Source organism: Spea bombifrons, chromosome 7 (assembly GCF_027358695.1).
Source record: "Spea bombifrons isolate aSpeBom1 chromosome 7, aSpeBom1.2.pri, whole genome shotgun sequence".
Taxonomy (NCBI): domain Eukaryota; kingdom Metazoa; phylum Chordata; class Amphibia; order Anura; family Pelobatidae; genus Spea; species Spea bombifrons.
This window is the reverse complement of record NC_071093.1, coordinates 19,079,314-19,098,198: the sequence shown is the minus strand read 5'-3', so window position 1 is coordinate 19,098,198 and position 18,885 is coordinate 19,079,314.

Below are 18,885 nucleotides of genomic sequence, written 5' to 3'. Positions count from 1 at the left end.
CGTATTTGCTCGATTATAAGACGATCCCCCAAAATCTAAATATTAATTTAGGAAAAAAACAAAAAGCCTGAATATAAGACTACCCTATAGGGAAAAAAAGTTTTACTAGTAAATATTAATTCATGTAAACAATTTTTTCATATTTAATAAAAGCTATGATTGTGAAAAATATATATTTTTTTATTTCCTTTTATTTGCCAACCTGCCCCTCCCCAGTTATGCACATCTGCCCCCAAGGTTGCCACTCTGCCCCCAGAAATGCCTTAATCCCCCTTTATTTGCCACTCTGCCCCATGATGTGCCTTTTAACCCTCTATATGCCACTCTGCCTCCAGAAATGTCTTATGCCCTCCTATATGCCACTCTGCCCCATGATATGCCTTTTAACCCCCTATATGCCAGAGTGGCATATAGGGGGTTAAAAGGCATTTCTGGAGGTATATAACTGCTAACAGCAATCAAACTCCTATCAAGCCAAGGCAGCTGGAACATGCTGGAACCTGGGGATGATAGGAGTTTGAGTACAGCCTCCCTATGCCATGCTACCACCCCCCCTCCTTACACATCCATGCTATCACACACACACTCATTCACAAACATTTAAATACTCATTCATTCCATTAATCACATATACACACACGCTCAAACTCCCCACCCCCTTACCTGAACTGCAGATCTCCCACTCGCAGACTTCTGCAGGGGCCCGGCTGTGCGAGCAACTCCTCTGGCCCCGCCCCCAGAGGAAGGAAGGGGGGCAGAATTTTGTGACACTCTGCTAGCTTCCTGCTGCTAATAGAAGAGACGCTGCTCGGGACCAAAGCACCGGTAAGCAGCCTGGCCCCAGCAGACATTTTTTTGAGGTCTAATTAGAAGACGACCTCGATTATAAGACAAGGGGTATTTTTCAGAGCATTTGCTCTGAAAAAAACCTCGTCTTATAATCGAGCAAATACGGTAATTTATATATGATTGTTAACAGCAATCACAATCCTATCATGCCCATGGTTGTCTATCATTCAGAATAGTGAATCTGTTGTCACTTCAGGGGATAAAACTTTCTAGGCCCAGAAATCAGTGAGAGGAAACGTAAATGTTTTGCGTAATTTACTTTATTTCAATCTGCATATCTTATTTAAGACCATATTTTCTCTAAAAAAAAAATTAGTGCGGCCCACGCACGTATACAATTCTGATGAAGTAGCCCATTGCAGAAAAAATTTGGACACCCCTGAACTAGACGTTTTGTTGGTAGCATAAATGTGCAACTGTCAAACTCTAATCAGGTACAGTATTTCAAGGACTAAAACACACTGTGCGCATGCACAGGGTTTACTGGTATTTTAAATATGCAACTGTCTCAACAACACGTTTTCATGAACTGAAACACACTGGGTGTATGCACAGTCCAATGCCTAATTTTGTCATGAATATTTTGTTTTGTGTTGTCCACAAATTGGAGATTTTGCTTTTAGTAAATGTACAACTGCCTTAAACGCTACTGAAAAACAGTATTTCAAGTACTAGAACACACAGTGTACATACACAGTCTCTCTCTCTCTCTCTCTCTCTCTCTCTCTATATATATATATATATATATATATATATATATACTTTTCTAGAGTACATAAATGTAGCTCTTCATATACTCTTCCTAATTGAATAACATATTTCTTATAAATTGGTACCCAAACATGAACTACATCAGTAGTGGGAAATTTAATAGAAACTATGTTAAAGGATAGGATTGTTAAGCATCTAAAATAACATGGCTTTCAAGATCTACAACAACATTTGTTTTCTTCAGGAAGATCATGTCAGACTAATCTTATTGATTTTTTAATTGGGTGACCAATAATAATAATAATAATAATAATTAATCGAGGTGGTGCAGTTGACATTTGCGTATCTAGATTTCAGTAAGGCTTTTGACACTGTCCCACATAGAAGGCATATTAATAAACTACAATCTCTGATTTTAGATCCCAGTATTGTTGAATGGATTAGACAGTGGCTGAATAATGGACAACAGAGAGTTTTAGTCAATGGAGTATATTTGGAAGAGGGTCTTGTTACCACTGGGGTACCTCAGGGATGTGTACTTGGACCCATTCTCCTTAATATTTTCATTAGTAGTATTGCAGAAGGTCTTGATGGTAAGGTATGTATTTTTGCTGATGACACAGATATTGTTCCTGGATAAGTCAAAAGGTAAAACGTTTAAGTAACTTGAGAAGTGGTCAGAGCTGTGGTAAATGAAATTTAATTTTGGGTAAGTGCAAGATAATGCATCTAGGGCATAAAAAAACAAGAATATTTGAAAACTGTCCTAACCTCAACATCTGTATAGATACAGTTCAGAGAAGGGTTACTAAAATGGTTCATGGATTGCAGGATAAAACTTACCAGGAAAGGTTAAAGGATCATAACATACATAGCCTGGAAGAAAGACGTGAGAGGGTGGTATGATAGAAACATTGATAATCAACATGATAAAAGAAGAAATTTATTTAACAGAAGAAACACTAACACAACAAGAGGACATAGTCTTAAGCTAGAGGGGCATAGGTTTAAAAGTAATAACAGGAAATATTACTTTACGGAAAGGGTAGTGGATCCAACAGATGTGGTAGAGGTTAATACAATGAAGATGTTTAAAGACGCATGGGATAGGCATAAAGTTGGGCTAGCTATAGGAAAAGACCAGGATTAGAATAGTTCTTACCTGTAGTCACTTTCTATGAATGGTATTTCCCTGCCACTCGGACCACCAGAAACACCAACATTGCATAAATGGATACAGACTTCCAACAAAATGCTATGGTACTTGATTTCTCCAAAAATTGTACCAGTTTGATTATTTGATCCCCAGAATAAGGAAAGTGATATGGCACCAGAAGCAGTAGTAGCAGGACACTGGGGGTAGGTTAACACTGGCACATATTCAGCCCCAGTGTACAGGTCGCTGAATTTCCCCCAAATTAGATAAATATTTATGCCTCAAAGTAATGAAGGAAATTGAGCTGCAGCAGCAGAAGTTCTCCACAGGGCAGGCTGAATACCCCCGCTCCTCATACTAGAAACACGAACAAGAATTGATCCACGAGAGTGAGGAAGGGTATTGAGGACCAGGGCAGGAAACAGGTCAGGCCCGGCAGACAATGACAGACAGACACCCACCCACAAAATTCCCCACAGGAAGGTGAAAGAGGAGCGACAGCATTAGTAGTAGTGGTTCACTGGGCCTGGGCAAGCGGCCACTGGCATAGGATAGGCACATGCAGTCACTCCAAATGGTGAGAGTGATGGGTGTTATGGTGTAGTTTATGCTGAATGTTTGTGAATGAGCGTGTGTGTGTTATAGTATGGATGTGTAAGTGTGTGTGTGGGGGGGTAGCATGGCATAGGGAGGCTGTAATGACATTCCTATTATGCCCAGGTCCAGCATGTAATGCCTGCCTGGGCATGATAGGAGTGTGATTGCTGTTAGCAACTATATATATATATATATATATATATAATATTGTTGTTGATTTTTTTGTCCCATTTTGGTGTGTTAGCCACACTTTTATTAAAAGTAAGTAACACACCTAAATCGGACAGAAAAATGCACACTAAGCCAGTGACACTGAAGTGGTAGGTCTACACCACATCAATGTTTGGATTGGTATATAGTGAAAGGGGTTATGCTGCATTATTGTCAATGTCTGGCGCAATGTATAGTGATAGGTGTTATGCTGTACCACCGTCAATGTGTGCCTCAGTACGTAGTGATAGGTGTAATTCTGTACCACCATCAGTGCGTGCCTCAGTATATAGTGATAGGTGTTATGCTATACCCCGTCAATGTTTGCTTCGTATATAGTTATAGGTGTTATGCTGTACCACCGTCAGTGCGTGCCTCAGTATATAATGATAACAGTTATCCTGTACCACTGTCAATGTTTGCCTCTGCATATAATGACAACAGTTATGCAGTACCACTGTCAATGTTTGCCTCAGTATATAATGACAACAGTTATGCAGTACCACCGTCAATGTTTGCCTGAGTATATATTGATAACAGTTATGCTGTACCACCGTCAATGTTTGCCTCAGTATATAATGATAGCAGTTATGCTGTACCACCATCAATGTTTGCCTCAGTGTATAATGATAACAGTTATGCTGCACCACTGTCAATGTTTGCCTCAGTATATAATGATAGCAGTTATGCTGTAACATAGTGGTAGGTATCATGCTGTACTCCTGTCAATGTTTGCCTAGCAATAGAAGCTATGCAGTTTTAAAGTGTGTGTATGTGTGTGGGGGGGTTCCACATACAGGATCCACCCCAGGTGCCAATACTCTAGGTACGCTCCTGGTCCAAGGGCCGGCAAAGCGAGTTTTAAAGCGGCTGTAAGATCGCCTCTGCCTAATTAAATAAAAGCGGCTGGTGTGCACCTACCGTGACGTCCAATGGCCATGCCTCAGCTCTTCGGCCCACACCTTTTAAGAAGAGAGATATATACATTTATACATATATACACCTTATATATGTTTTTTTTCATTGTTATGATGTAATGGCGGAAATTATTAATGCCCCCCAGTTTTGACTGTGAAATTTAATGTGCCCCCTATATATTGTTTCTAGAGTCACCACTGCTCTCAGATATGCCTCTTGACCCCATATTTGCCACTCTGCCCCCCACATATGCGTTATACCCCTTTATGCCACTCTGCCCCCATATATGCCTTATACACCCCTATATGCCACCCTGCCTCCCTGATATTCCTTTTAACCCCCTAAATGCCATCCTGCCTCCCTGATATTCCTTTTAACCCCTATATGCCACTCGACTTACCAGTGCATCCCTAGACTTGTCCCCCTTGCTTCAGATTCCTTGGTTTCTAGTGGGGCAGCCGGTGGAGGTCTGTGGGATGCGCGCAGACAATCTCAGATGCTGCTGGCACTTCCACCGGGGTGAATGAGCACCAGTATAGGCACAAACCCATGGTTCTCCTACGTTCCTTCTCTTCCTCTGATAAGTGTAGAAGAGGACCAATCTCCATGGGTTCTGGGGATGCCAGGGCATCTTTAAAGGCATCTTTAAGGGACTAATTAAGTCCCATCTTGAAGGCGGCTGAAATGGCACCTGCATTCCAGTCAGTCTCATAAGCAAGTGTCCCAAACTCAATGGCATATTGAGCCACAGGTCTCTTACCCTGTACCATCTCCATGAGATTGGATTTGGCGATCTTTCGTCTGCCTGGAGCATCAAAGACAGCATGAAAAGCAGATATGAACTTATCAGCATCCTCTAGGAGGGGGGAATCTTTTTGAAGCAGTGGAGAGGCCCGGGACAAGGCTTTGCCCCTAAGGAGGTTAATAATGAACGCAACACAGGATGAATGCAAAAGTCAATGGCTGAGCACGGGAATGAAAGAGGCATTGGTTTAGGAACCCTCTACATTCTTTAGGGACACCTGAATATTTGTCTGGAACCGGCATTTTAGGAGGCTTGGTTACATTTAGCGTTCCAGCATGGGCTGATGAGGGTTCAGGAGCAGATACAGATGGAAGAGGGTTTGAAGTAGCAGAGGTTAGGATCATAGTAGGTCAGTCATGGTATCCATCTTCTTCCTTGAAACCCTCCACTGGCTCCCAATTACCTTTATAATTAAATTTAAAATCCTGGTACTAATATATAAGGCCCTCCTTAACACTGCGCCTCCATACATTTCTGCCCTCATAAGCAAATACTCTCCTACTCAATCCTTACATTGTTCCCATGGGCTAAGGCTCTCCTCCTTACTTATCCCCTCTTCCTTTTCTTTTTTCTACAATATTTCACTTGGGCTGCCCCATATCTCTGGAATATACTTCCACCAAACCTTCAGCATTCACCCTCCCTCCCAACATTCAAGAAACATCTAAAAACTCACTTCTTCAGAGAAGCATACCATCTTAGCTGCTAGAACTTCCTTGTCATTGAGACAACCACCAGACTACCTCTGACCCTTTCTCTGTGCCTTATGTTTGTCACCCCATACCCTCAAGATTGTGAGCTTGCGAGCAGGGCTCTTTCCACCTAATGTATCGGTTTGTCTTAGTCTGTCAATTCTCATCTTGTCATGCCCCTTGAATATATGAATTGTATTAAGCGCTGCGTAGATTGTTGGTGCTATATAAATAAAAGATAATAATAATAATAATAATAATGATAATAATAATCTTATGTTCAATGTTTTGTAGAGGTGAAGTATGTATAGCCAGAATCTGTTTATGTCCGTCTTGTCTGGACGATATACGGCCCAATTCTGCATGAATAGTCATACAGGCAAATAAATCGGTGCAGGCAGCAAACAGGCAAGGTCAGGAACTGCTGTGTTAGAGGCACTATTACAGGCAAGGTACAATGAGTAGTGAGGGTTTAAATATCCCTCCAGTAATTGGTGAGCCAATAGCAGTAGACAGAGGAGAAAGTAAGGTTTTAAGTATGGCCCTTTAAGATCCTGTAAGGGCAAGAAGCCAGAAATGATACTGCGCATGCGCAGTGAACAAGCTATGTGCGCTCCGTTCCGCGTGGCTGAAGCTGCGTGTGGGGCTGGGGTTTCCCGCTAGAGTCCCTGAAGTCTGCTGTCTTGCACCCCAGAGGATCTGGAGAGAGTAAGGTGAGGGGTTCTGGTTGGGAGGGGTAGGTATGCGTGACGGCACCAACGAGACAATCTGCTCTAGACATGCATTTTTAACTACATAATATGTACTTATCTCTTTGAAGTAATTGATTGAAATATGATTTCAAAATGATAACAGCTGAACTGGCAGTTATTTTTCAGTCTTTAATATTAGACCCTCCTGCCAGACTATTTATTAATATAAGACCCTGCTGCCAATATATATAAAAATTAGACCCTGCAGCCAGAGTATTTATTGATATTAGACCTTGCTGCCAATATTTATTAATATTAGACCCTGCTGCTAATATATATTAATATTAGCTCCTGCTGCCAATATACCGTATTTGCACGATTATAAGACGACCCCCCAAATCTGAATATTAATTTAGGAAAAAAAGAAAAAGCCTGAATATAAGATGACCATATAGGAAAAAAGTTTTACCAGTAAATGTTAATTCATGTAAAATATTTTTTTTAATAAAAGCTATGATTGAGAAAAATATTGTGGTTTTATTTCCTTCTATTTTCTAACCTGCCCCCTCCCCCAGTTATGCACATCTGCCCCAGAAATGCCTTATACCCCCTATATGCCACTGTGCCCCATGATATGCCTTTTAACCCTCTAAATGCCACTGTGCCCCATGATATGCCTTTAAACCCTATATGCCACTGTGCCCCATGATATGCCTTTTGACCCCCTATGTGCCACTGTGCCCCATGATATGCCTTTTGACCCCCTATGTGCCACTCTGCCTCCAGAAATGCCTTATACCCCTATATGCCACTCTGGCATTAAGGGGGTTGAAAGGCATATTATTTTTTGTCCCATATACAACCTGCCTGTGCTATCTTGGTCCCCAAGGCTCAAAAATCCTGCTTGTGCCATCTTTGCCTTTCCACAAATCAATCATACATCTATGATACACACAAACACTTATACAATCACTCACTAATTCACACTTTCATTCACACAATCATTTATTCTCTCACTCATTCTCACAATTCTTCCACACTTTAATTTCTTCATTCTCTCACTCATTATGCATCCACACTCACTCATTCTCATTCTTCATTTATTTCAATATTTCTCGCTTTCTCACTTCTACCCTCTCCTCCCTTTTCACACTATCTACCTCCTCTCCCTCCTTTCTCCCTATCTGCCCTCTCTTCTCCCTCCCTTTTGTAGTTCACTTATCTTGCTGAATTCTTCTGGTGGGAGCAAAAAGCCTCTTTCTTGCTGCTCTGCCGCAGCTTCACTGCTGAGATATGATGTCATATTCTGGCACTCAGCATGAAGTGCCAGTACCGCAACCAAGACAGAGGAGACTGAGGGGTGCCAATTGGTTGCTTAAACGTATTCAACGTATACGTTTCAACTAGGAGGGGGCACACGGGGGGCACTGCATGATCTAATTGTGTGTCATATACAACCACTGATACATGGCTTTTGTGATGGAGACCTGTATTTGGACTGTATTTGGAGTAGCTCTGCTGTAGAAATCTTCCTTTCCTTCTTTTTTTTTTATTTTTTAAATTTTTTTATTTTGATCTATGTCTCGCCATTCCAAGGCCGAGTATTTTTTTGTTTTTTTTCAAAATCAATGCTCGTAGAGTCATGATTCAGAGTAGAAGAGTCAGGACCGTTAATTGGGTATTCTCAAAAGCCATAAGTCTTGGTTTTTGTCCTCTTTTAAATGTCTTCTGTCATGTTTTGTCTGTATCGATTGTAACCGGCTATCGAGGGATTCGTACTAGGGAGGTGAGCAGGAGGAGGATTATTTTTCTTTTCTTGTTAAGATTAAATGCTTATCAAAAAATGTTCAGGGTCTCAACACACAGAGTAAAAGAAATATGGTTTATACATTTCTTAGAAAAGAAAAGATAGAAATTGCCTTCCTACAAGAAAAAGCATTCAATAGGATCGATGGGGGATATATGAGTCAAGTTATTAAGGCTTTTGTTATTACAGGATGGATGTTTAAAGCTATTGGAGCCTTGTATACTAGTCCTTCTGCTAAAGTAGTAGGAATTGGTCTAAGTTGGTTCCAGTCGAAAAATGGCACCAGACAAGGTTGCCCTTTATCTCCAACAGAACCTTTGGCTAACAATATAAGAAATAACTCAGAAATCAGAGGATTTCCAGTAAAGAACGAAGAGTTCAAAATCTCATTGTATGCAGATGACATCATAATTACATTAACAGATCCATTAACATCTACAGAAAGGTTAATGCAAGCAGTAAAAGAATACAAATTACAAACTTAATACTCAAAGATCAATAGTTCAATTCAAGAATATCAACAAGCTAATAAATAAATAAATGCTCTAAAATCATATCTATTACCAAAATGGATCTATCTATCTATTTCGATTAATACCATTAGCAATTCCTTCTACTTGGAAGGTTTATACTTCATATGTGTCACGTACCTTTGGCGCTCGAGGCGGCTCGCCAGTTCCCGGCACCTCCGTCACTGCCGCCGACGCTCCGCTTCCGCCGCGATCTGACGTCAGCAGGGCAGCCCTGCCTCCACACCCTCGGCCAACACGTACCGCCGGGACCGCGGTTATGCCCGTCGAAGGTCCGCGTCGGCCGCAACGACGTCACGCGACGGACGCAACGCCGCGGCCTGTATGCGAGTACCATCTCCTATTTAAGCCCCATTTGTTTCCTCAGTCTTTACCCGTTCAAAGTGTTATGCTTTTTGGGTGTGCTGTTCCTTGCCATTTCTCTATTGTCTTGTGTACCGACCTTTGCCTGTTATTTAACCACGATTCTACGCTGCCTGCCTACGACCCCGGACCTGTTTAACCGCTTATGCTTCTGATCTGCCTGTCTACGACCCCGGACCTGTTTAACCATTTATGCTTCTGATCTGCCTGCGTACGACCCCGGACCTGTTTAACCGTTTATGCTTCTGATCTGCCTGCCTTGACCTCGGATACGTTTGACCTCGCTGAATGCCATTGCCCTTGATCACGGACTGTTTACTGGACTTCTCTATCAATGCATATCTGCATAGTTGGATCCTCCTTCGCTACCTGACCCCGTGACAATATGGAAAGGAAAACAACAGAATAAATATAGATTTATTAGCAAAAAAGGTATCACAAGGGGGGATGGGTGTCCCACAAGTTAAATATATATGTGAAGCATATATTCCGCTACATATTCTTAGAACGCACGTAGATGCTTCTAAACAAGAAGGTTGGTACAAAATAGAAAAAGATTTCTGTGATCTGAGCGATTTAAATTTTATCATCTGGGGTAAACAAGATAAAATGAAAACAAGAAACAAAAACTGTCTGCGCTTCTTACCCTAATAAAGTTGGCAACAAATATACAAACATAATATAAATTAGAGGTTTTGGTTATATGAATTGGCCAATGCATAATTAAGCTCACTCGCCACGTCAAGGCACACTCTCAATAGGGTGAGAACCTACTCTCACCTCCTACATAGTGGGCACACAAAGCAGTTTATACTGCTACCAAAACCTTATTAATGTGTTGGGGGAAGTGCAATTAAACCTCCTCCCCATTAACCCCTGGACAGCAAGCTGCAACCAGACTGATGAGGAGCCAACAACCTCAAATATGTGCAAACAGGGAAAAGAAAAAAGTGTCGGTGCGCTAAGCTAGTCTCAGGCTCAAATAATACAAATGTGTAATACGAGGCCTACCAAACAGGTGTAAGCATGCTGCAAGAAACAGTGTATTGGCTGTACAATGTATACAAGAAACAAAAACTGTCTGCGCTTCTTACCCATATAAAGTTGGCAACAAATATATAAACATAATATAAATGAGAGGTTTTGGTTATATGAATTGGCCAAAGCATAATTAAGCTCACCCGCCACGTCAAGGCACACTCTCAATAGGGTGAGAACCTACTCTCACCTCCTACATAGTGGGCACACAAAGCAGTTTATACTGCTACCAAAACCTTATTAATGTGTTGGGGGAGGTGCAATTAAACCTCCTCCCCATTAACCCCTGGACAGCAAGCTGCAACCAGACTGATGAGGAGCCAACAACCTCAAATATGTGCAAACAGGGAAAAGAAAAGATGTCGGTGCGCTAAGCTAGTCTCAGGCTCAAATAATACAAATGTGTAATACGAGGTAAGAAGCGCAGACAGTTTTTGTTTCTTGTATACATTGTACAGCCAATACACTGTTTCTTGCAGCATGCTTACACCTGTTTGGTAGGCCTTGTATTACACAAGATAAAATGAAAGTTTATTTGGAAGGTGGGAGTATGATTCTAAAATAAATAGTTCCAATTTGGTTGAAATTAAAAGCAAGATTGGGTCTAAAGACAAAATAATAGGATTAGTAGATGTTAACATTTTAGAACAAAGTATAGAAGACTTATCAATCAGATAGTGGAAAATAAAAGGTAATATAAAGGATATATGTCATAAGAATGTAGTTAAACCCTTTGCTCAACTGAAGACTTATCAATCAGGTGGAAAATATCCAGGAGTTGGAACTCAAGGACTCTATTGAGAAAAAATACATGCCCTAGCACTCTTTACTTTACATACTTTTTCCAGGAACACACACTGAGAGCGCCATTGATGATGCTTGGCATCTCATGTGCTGTGTAAAGGATGCTCTATAAATCTTGTGTGGCCTTATCAACTTTGTTTAGAGCTTTATTCCATTTCATTTGGTCTATCTCTACTCCTAGCATTGTTTCCCATTTTTTTACAATTACTTTTGAGTTGAGTTTTGACTCTAAGGTAGTTAAAAGTATCATCTGAAAGATTGTATTCCTGTTTCAGTTGAGCAAAGGGTTTAACTACATTCTTATGACATATATCCTTTATATTACCCTTTATTTTCCACTATCTGATTGATAAGTCTTCTATACTTTGTTTGTGCTGGGGGAGATGTTCTGTTCCTATGCTAACCTGATGTACCTTGATATTTGCAGCTCTGTGGTGGTGAATGCCTGGAATACTGACCCCTTCCCGGTTCTCGCTGGGGTCAGGCAAGGCTGCCTTCTTTCACCTGATCTTTTTGTCTGTTGTATAGCGCTCTTTGTGGAATGCATCAAACAGAATACAGAGATCAGAGGGATCACCGGGCAAAGACAAAAAAAGTGATAAAGTGCTTGCTCTACATGGATGACATGACCATCTTCTGCGCAGACAGCCAGTTGGTGAGAGCACTCATCCAGACGTGTGAGGACTTCAGCAGAGCTTCAGACGCAAAGGTCAACTGCTGGAAGTCTGAAACCACAGCCAGTGGGACCTGACCTCTGATGCGCTCCTGTTTCCCATCGAGACATGACTTCCTTAAGCTCCTGGGAGTTTGGTGCGGCAGAGACGGCACTGGCCTGAAGAGCTGGGAGGAGAGACTCGCTAAAGTAAAGCAGAAATTTGGATTGTGAAGCCTCAGAGACCTTACCATTGAAAGGAAAGTACTGGTGCTGCACAATGAGATCCATCCTGTTCTGCAATATGTGGCTCAGGCCTGGCCCTTGCTGGTCACCATACACCGAACCATCAACAAAGCAGTTTTCCATTTCATCTGGGACTCCAAAATGGACAGAGTAAAGCATGCAGTGATGTACAAAGAACCTTGCAAGGGAGGCAAGGGCATGCCTGACATCCCCACCATGCTAAGGACTTTCTTTGTGTGCAACTGCATGTGCAGGACTCTCAGAGACGTAGTGAAAGACTCTACTGGAAACTCCATGTCTCGCTTCTTCCTACTGCCCCTCTGGAGGCAGCTCAAGTGGGAAAAGGGGGACTGCTCCATCCCTTACAATTGGACTATGCCCTGGTTCTACTCGGACGTGGGCAAATTTGTAAGGGAGCACCAACAGAGGGAGTTAAGCCAGACCTGTGGTCACCTTGTGTGATCTACAAACTCATCAGAGCCAGAGACATCCCAGAGCTCCCTGCTGCCACAGAAAATTCGGCATCGAGCAGGCTGACTGACAGGCATAAAGATAAGTGCATGGATGGCCATTCACGGAGGCCCCCTTCTAAAGACATGTATGAAAGCCAGGGGGCTCTGCAGATATAGACACTGCCCACAGTGCATTGTGAAAAGGTAAAATGCCCTTTCACTTGCTCTGGCAGTGCCCGTTTGCACAGACTCTGTTCAAAGCCCAGGAGTTGGAACTCAAGGACTCTATTGAGAAAAAATACATGCCCTAGCACTCTTTACTTTACATACTTTTTCCAGGAACACACACTGAGAGCGCCATTGATGATGCTTGGCATCCCATGTGCTGTGTAAAGGATGCTCTATATTTTTTGCCAGGAACAACTGGTGTTGAGCAGGAAGCACGTCACAGTCTTATCCACAGCCTGCTGAGAGACTACTCTCTTGTGGACAGTCTAGAGGCTGACAAGTAGTCCTAATCTTCCTTAGCCGCCCCCCCCCACTCTTCCTCTGACAGTCCACTACCCCGTTTTCCCAGGCTGTTTCCACTAATGTGCTTACCATGTCTGGAATTGGAATTGTACACTGCTTTTGCTGTATTGATGAGCTTTCTGAAGTTGTACTGGAGCTATATTGCTCTGCTGCATCGCAGTACTGCTTATCGTCTTTATGATTTTACAAACAGTTGTATTGATATAATGTTTATTGGAAATAAATATTAAATTAAAAAAAAAATGGGGTAAACCTCGGCATTGCCTTTGTCAGGACACCAAAAACAGTCAACCTAGAACGTAGTCGTGAGGTCTCCACTTTTGTCGAGTTGGACAATTTTCCATAAACAACTCTCTGAACTCTTATCATTTTGTACAGTAACCTTTTAAGAGGAACTGTATGAAATGCTTTCACAAAATCCAAATTAATAAAAAAAAAACATTTCAGACAGGCACTCATATTGGTCTAATAGCCCATACAGAAAATTATATTAAAACAGGGCAACACACAAAAGCTAACCCCAACAGAACAGCATGTAACAACACATAAAAAGGTAAGGAGGTGCACAAAATAGAAAAAAAATGTAAATAACATGTAATATTTATTCCAAAAGTAGTATTAAAATTCAAAAGAAAGCATATACTTACAAAAATCCTCAATATAAAAAAATCAATGAAACAAAATAATTAGCAGTGACAAAAGAACTGTTCCATGGAGATCCCCCCAAAATACCAATAATCATATAGCCTTAAAAAGTAGGGAAATAATTACCTCAGCTGTGACTGTTAATGAAGGCTGCCATGAGGACTTTGCAATGTGACGTGATGATGTCATGAAGTCACAAGCAGGGGCATAACTAGAAGCCTCAGGGCCCCGGTGCGAGAATCTGTTACCCCCCCCAACCCAATCTACCCCCTTCTCACACCATCTACCCCCTTCTCACACCATCTACCCCCTCTCACACTAGCGACCTCCTCTCCCCCCTTCTCAGGCTATCTACCCTCTCCCTACCCCCCCTTCTCACTATCTACCCTCTCCCTACCCCCCTTTGTAGGTCGCTTACCGTGCAGTCCTATGGTGGGGGCGCAAGGCCTGTCTCGCTGCTCGGCCGCGGTGCGCGCGGCTTCACTGCCGAGCACTGGTACCTGAGACAGACGCCTCACGCTCCCACCACTGCAGTCGGGGCAGTGCTGAGGCAGGTGGCGGCAGAGAGCAGAGGAGACAGAAGCTCCAGGGCCCAGTCACAGTCGCGACCCCTGCGACCCCGGTAGTTCCGCCACTGGTCACAAGGCATCTCAAAACGGGAAATTTTACTTATGTAAACTACTCACACAGTTAAGGTATTTGTTTATATGAAATTGTATTCATTTTTGAAGATGTACTAAAAAAAAAAATACTATAGTACTATCGCAATTAATGCATCTCCCACACCTCTACATACTAGGGGTAGGAGTTAACCAATGAGTTGAAGAATTAGCCATACTATTAACTAATAGATCCTTACGTTTTTTCACTATTTACAACCAACCTTCTAGTCAGATGAATCAAAAATCATATCCATCGAAAGACCTTGGTCTATATTTTGGTCATCTCCACAGGAAGGCATTTAAAGTGACTCTCAGTAATGAGGTTATAGGACAAAATGTATTCTTGAATATTATCTCTTAACAAGCTGTCAAATATTTTCCTGACACATGTATTCTATCTTATTTAGTGGTTAGCACTTTGTCCTATGTCTGCCAATCACATGTTTGTCTTAAGCTTTCTTTAGCATTAATTTGCAAACCTGCAGACATTGCTTTTGCAATTATAGGGATTACAATTACAATTTTATATGGACCTGCAGGGGTTGAGTATTAGTTAATGTTGTTGCCTTCTTGTCTCCATTTACATAGTTACATAGGCTGAAAAAATGCATCCATCAAGTCCAACCTTTCCCATATCTGTTAATTGCTGTATGTGTCTTAAGTCTGTTTAGTCTATGTTTTAAGTGTAACTATCCCAATCCCTCTGTTACATTTGTGTATGTCTGTGTAAGCAGATCTGTCTTATGCTGTTGCTGTCTTGATACTGTACTGCAATTGTGTTATTTGGCCTTGTGCACAGCAAGCAACATTGATTTAGAGGAATTATTCATATAGTTTTTACCACCTTTTTTTCAATCAATAATGTTTTGTTTCCTGATTTTTCATTTCCAATGAAATTCTGAGGGGCTTCATTGTTTCATTTGGAAACAAAAGTTTCAGCAATATTTTCAAAGGGGGAGGACCCTGCCACTTTTTGGACTTAGATCCAGACCACTTATCACCACCAATTTTGCACTAACCAGAGAAAAAAATCCTTCTTGCCCCCAAAATGGTCAGATTTCTCCTTGGATCAATAAGCTGTTTCCTCATAATTAAAGATTATATCCCCGAATATTATGTTTTTCCAAGTATCCATCCAGTTTCTGTTTAACCCCTTAATGACAAAGCCCGTACATGTAGGGGCTCAAAATGCATTGTTTTCAATGGGTTTAGGGACCGCCCATTGTCCTTAAGGGGTTAAACGTTTGTACAAAACTACCTCTGCAGACAGAGAATTCCACATCCTTATTGTCCTTACTGTAAAAAACCCTTTCCTCTGCTTTAGACTAAATCTCCTTTCTTCCAGTCTAAATGCATGACCACGTGTCCTATGCATAGTCCTGTTTAAGAACAGATTTCCACACAATGGTTTGTATTGGCCCCGAATATATTTATATAATGCTATCATATCCCCTCTGAGGCGCCGTTTTTCTAAATGAAACAGATTTAAATTTGTTAACCTTTCTTGTTAACTATAGTGCTCCATTCCTTTTATTAATTTTGTAGCTCGCCTTTGCACCCTTTCTAGTGCTATGATATCCTTCTTTAGAATAGGTGCCCAAAATTGCACAGCATATTCAAGGTGCGGCCTTACCATTGATTTATACAGAGGCAAAATTCTATTTTTATCCCGTGAATTGATGCCCCTTTTTATACCTTACTGGCCTTAGCAACTGCTGACTTACATTGCGCATTGTTGCCTAGTTTGTTGTCTATAAGAATACCGAAATCCTTCTCATTTGTCGTGACCCCTAATTCACTAGGGTGTAGGTTGTAGGTTGCTTGTGCATTCCCTACCCCGAAGTGCATAACTTTACATTTATCTACATTGAATTTCATCTGCCATTTGTGTGCCCAGTCCCCCAGTCTATCTAGATCCGTCTGCAGCACTCAGTGGCGTCACTACAGGGGGGCAAGGGGGGGCAATTGCCCCCCCCTAGGCTATTCCTTGCCCTCACTGTTGCCCCCCCGCCAAATTTGGAACCACCCAGGACAGTCCCGCAATGGGACTTTAACCCCTTGACTGCTAACGATGGCATTGTGCCGTCGCTAGCAGTCCCAGTCAGGTGCTAAGGACGGCACCATGGCATCGCTAGCACTACCCTACCTTGATGGAGGTCTGTGGACCTCCATCACCACCTACCCCGGCGAAACTGAAGGGCATCACCGGGGCCACCCGATCCGCCCGGTGACGTCTCGCGCAATGACGTGATGACGTCACCGCGCAACTTATTCTAGCTAAATTATCATAGTGATCATATAGCAATAAAAAGTCACATTCCCTTTTTAAAAATGGCCGATACTCATTTTTAATCCCATGATCCCTTTGATCATGGGGTTAAATTTAACCAACGGTAGAGGGAGGCAATTTTTGAAATTCTGATGAACTGCAAATATTATTAAATTCAGCCATTTAGCCTGTGCGGTGTGAGTAACCATCTCATCCCTGGAGCGCCTTGCATTTTTACTGCAAAATTTATTTTTGCTGTAAAAGTGATTTTTTTTCTCCCTTTACCATAATTTCTTTGGGATTGTAGGGGGAAAGAATGGTGTGTGCTTCTGTGAGTGAATGTATGGAAAGTATGGTGTGTGCTTCTGCGAGTGAATGGAGATATGAAAGGCGTGTGAATGATCAGTAATTAGGGTTGAAGCCTTGACGTGGCATTACTGCTCACGTAGGAAGTTAAATTATGGCACAAAAAGTACACATTTGCAAAAACTACACCCCTTGGCGCATCAAATGAGGGGCTGCATGTGTTTCTAGTACAAACTTGGAGTGCGCAAGACACAAATGAATATGTCGCTATGGTTAGAAAAAACATATTTTCTAGCCAAAGTGACATATTCCATCATTATTTGTGCACTCAACTTTTGTCCGAGAAATACATGTAGCCCCTCATTTGAAGCTCCAAGGGGTGTATTTTCTTAAAATGGATGAATTGTCTGAATGAGGGAAAGCATGAGTTAATATGTGGATGAATTGTCTGAATGAGGGAGAGCATGAGTTAATATGTGGATGAATTGTCTGAATGAGGGAGAGCATGAGTTAATGTGTTTGTGTATATCATAGATGTATAATTGTGGAAGGGCAAAGATGGCACTAGCAGGATGTTTGAGCCTTGGGGACCAAGATGGCACAGGCAGGGTGTATATGGGACAAAGATGGCAAATCTTATGTGTGTTATCTGGGTGCTGGCCAGGTTCTTTGTGGGCAGTGTGGATGCCAGGGCTGGCTTTGAGGTGTGCAACCTGTGATCTATGCCTGTAATTTAGGGGGTTTTAAATATACCTTTAATGCCCTGTTTTTATTTGAAGTCCAATTGATCTACACTGCAAAGCTGGAATTCTGTGTTATTCTGTAGATCCATATCTGCTATGCTATGTTTCCATACATTATTTATGTACACCTGCAAATACAGGGTTTGTGTGTCTTGTTCAGTTGATTAATACCTGCAATGCTGTTTCCATCTGTTTATTTGATCTATACCTGCAATGCTACGTTTCATATATTATTATTGTATACCTGCAAATACAGGATTTGTATGTCTGATTCTGTTTATATGATATATACCTTCAGTGCTGAGATCACAAGTGAATTTCAATTGATCTATACATACAAAGCTAGGTTGGTGTGTTACTGTGTTGATCTATACCTGCTATCGGCAGCAGGGTCTAATATTTATGTTTTTTCAGTGGTATGATTTAATGGTGGAATGCCCCCCCAGTTTGACTGTGGTATCTTGTGTGCCCCCCCTATATATTGTTTCTAGAGTCGCCACTGGCAGCGCTGTAATATCCCGCTCGCACTGTATTACTTTACCTAGTTTAGTGTCATCCGCAAACACAGAAACATGACTTTCAACGCCTATTGCCAGGTCATTTATAAATATGTTGAATAAAATTGGTCCCAGAACAGAACCCTGAGGGACACGACTTACTACCTTTGACCAGCTTGAAAATTTACCATTTATAACAACTCTTGTTCTCTATCTCTAAGCCAATGTTCTACCCAAGCATGATATAGATACATAATAAATTATGGGAAGCTGTTTAGTGACAAAGATGCCAATGGGAAACTAGGGACAGAGTTTGCCTACAGTTTCCCATAGGCATCTTTGTCACTAAACAGCTTCCCATAATTTCTTATGTCTCTATACCATGTATGCTGGAAAAAAAGGAAGAACTTTATGCAACCATTGTGAATGTGAATGGGACTATGGGAAGCTATTTAGTGACAAAGATGCCAGTTTCTCATAGGCATCTATGTCCCCAGCCTCCCACTGCCAACCAGGTCCCCAGTATTGTTACTAAATAGCTTCTTATTGTCCCATGTTTAGTGACAAAGATGCCTACGGGAAACTGGAGGCAAACTGTCCCATAGGCATCTTTGTCACTAAACAATTTCTCATAATCTCTTATGTCTCTATACCATGTATGCTGGAAATAAATAAAGAACTTTATGCAACCATTGTGAATGTGAATGGGA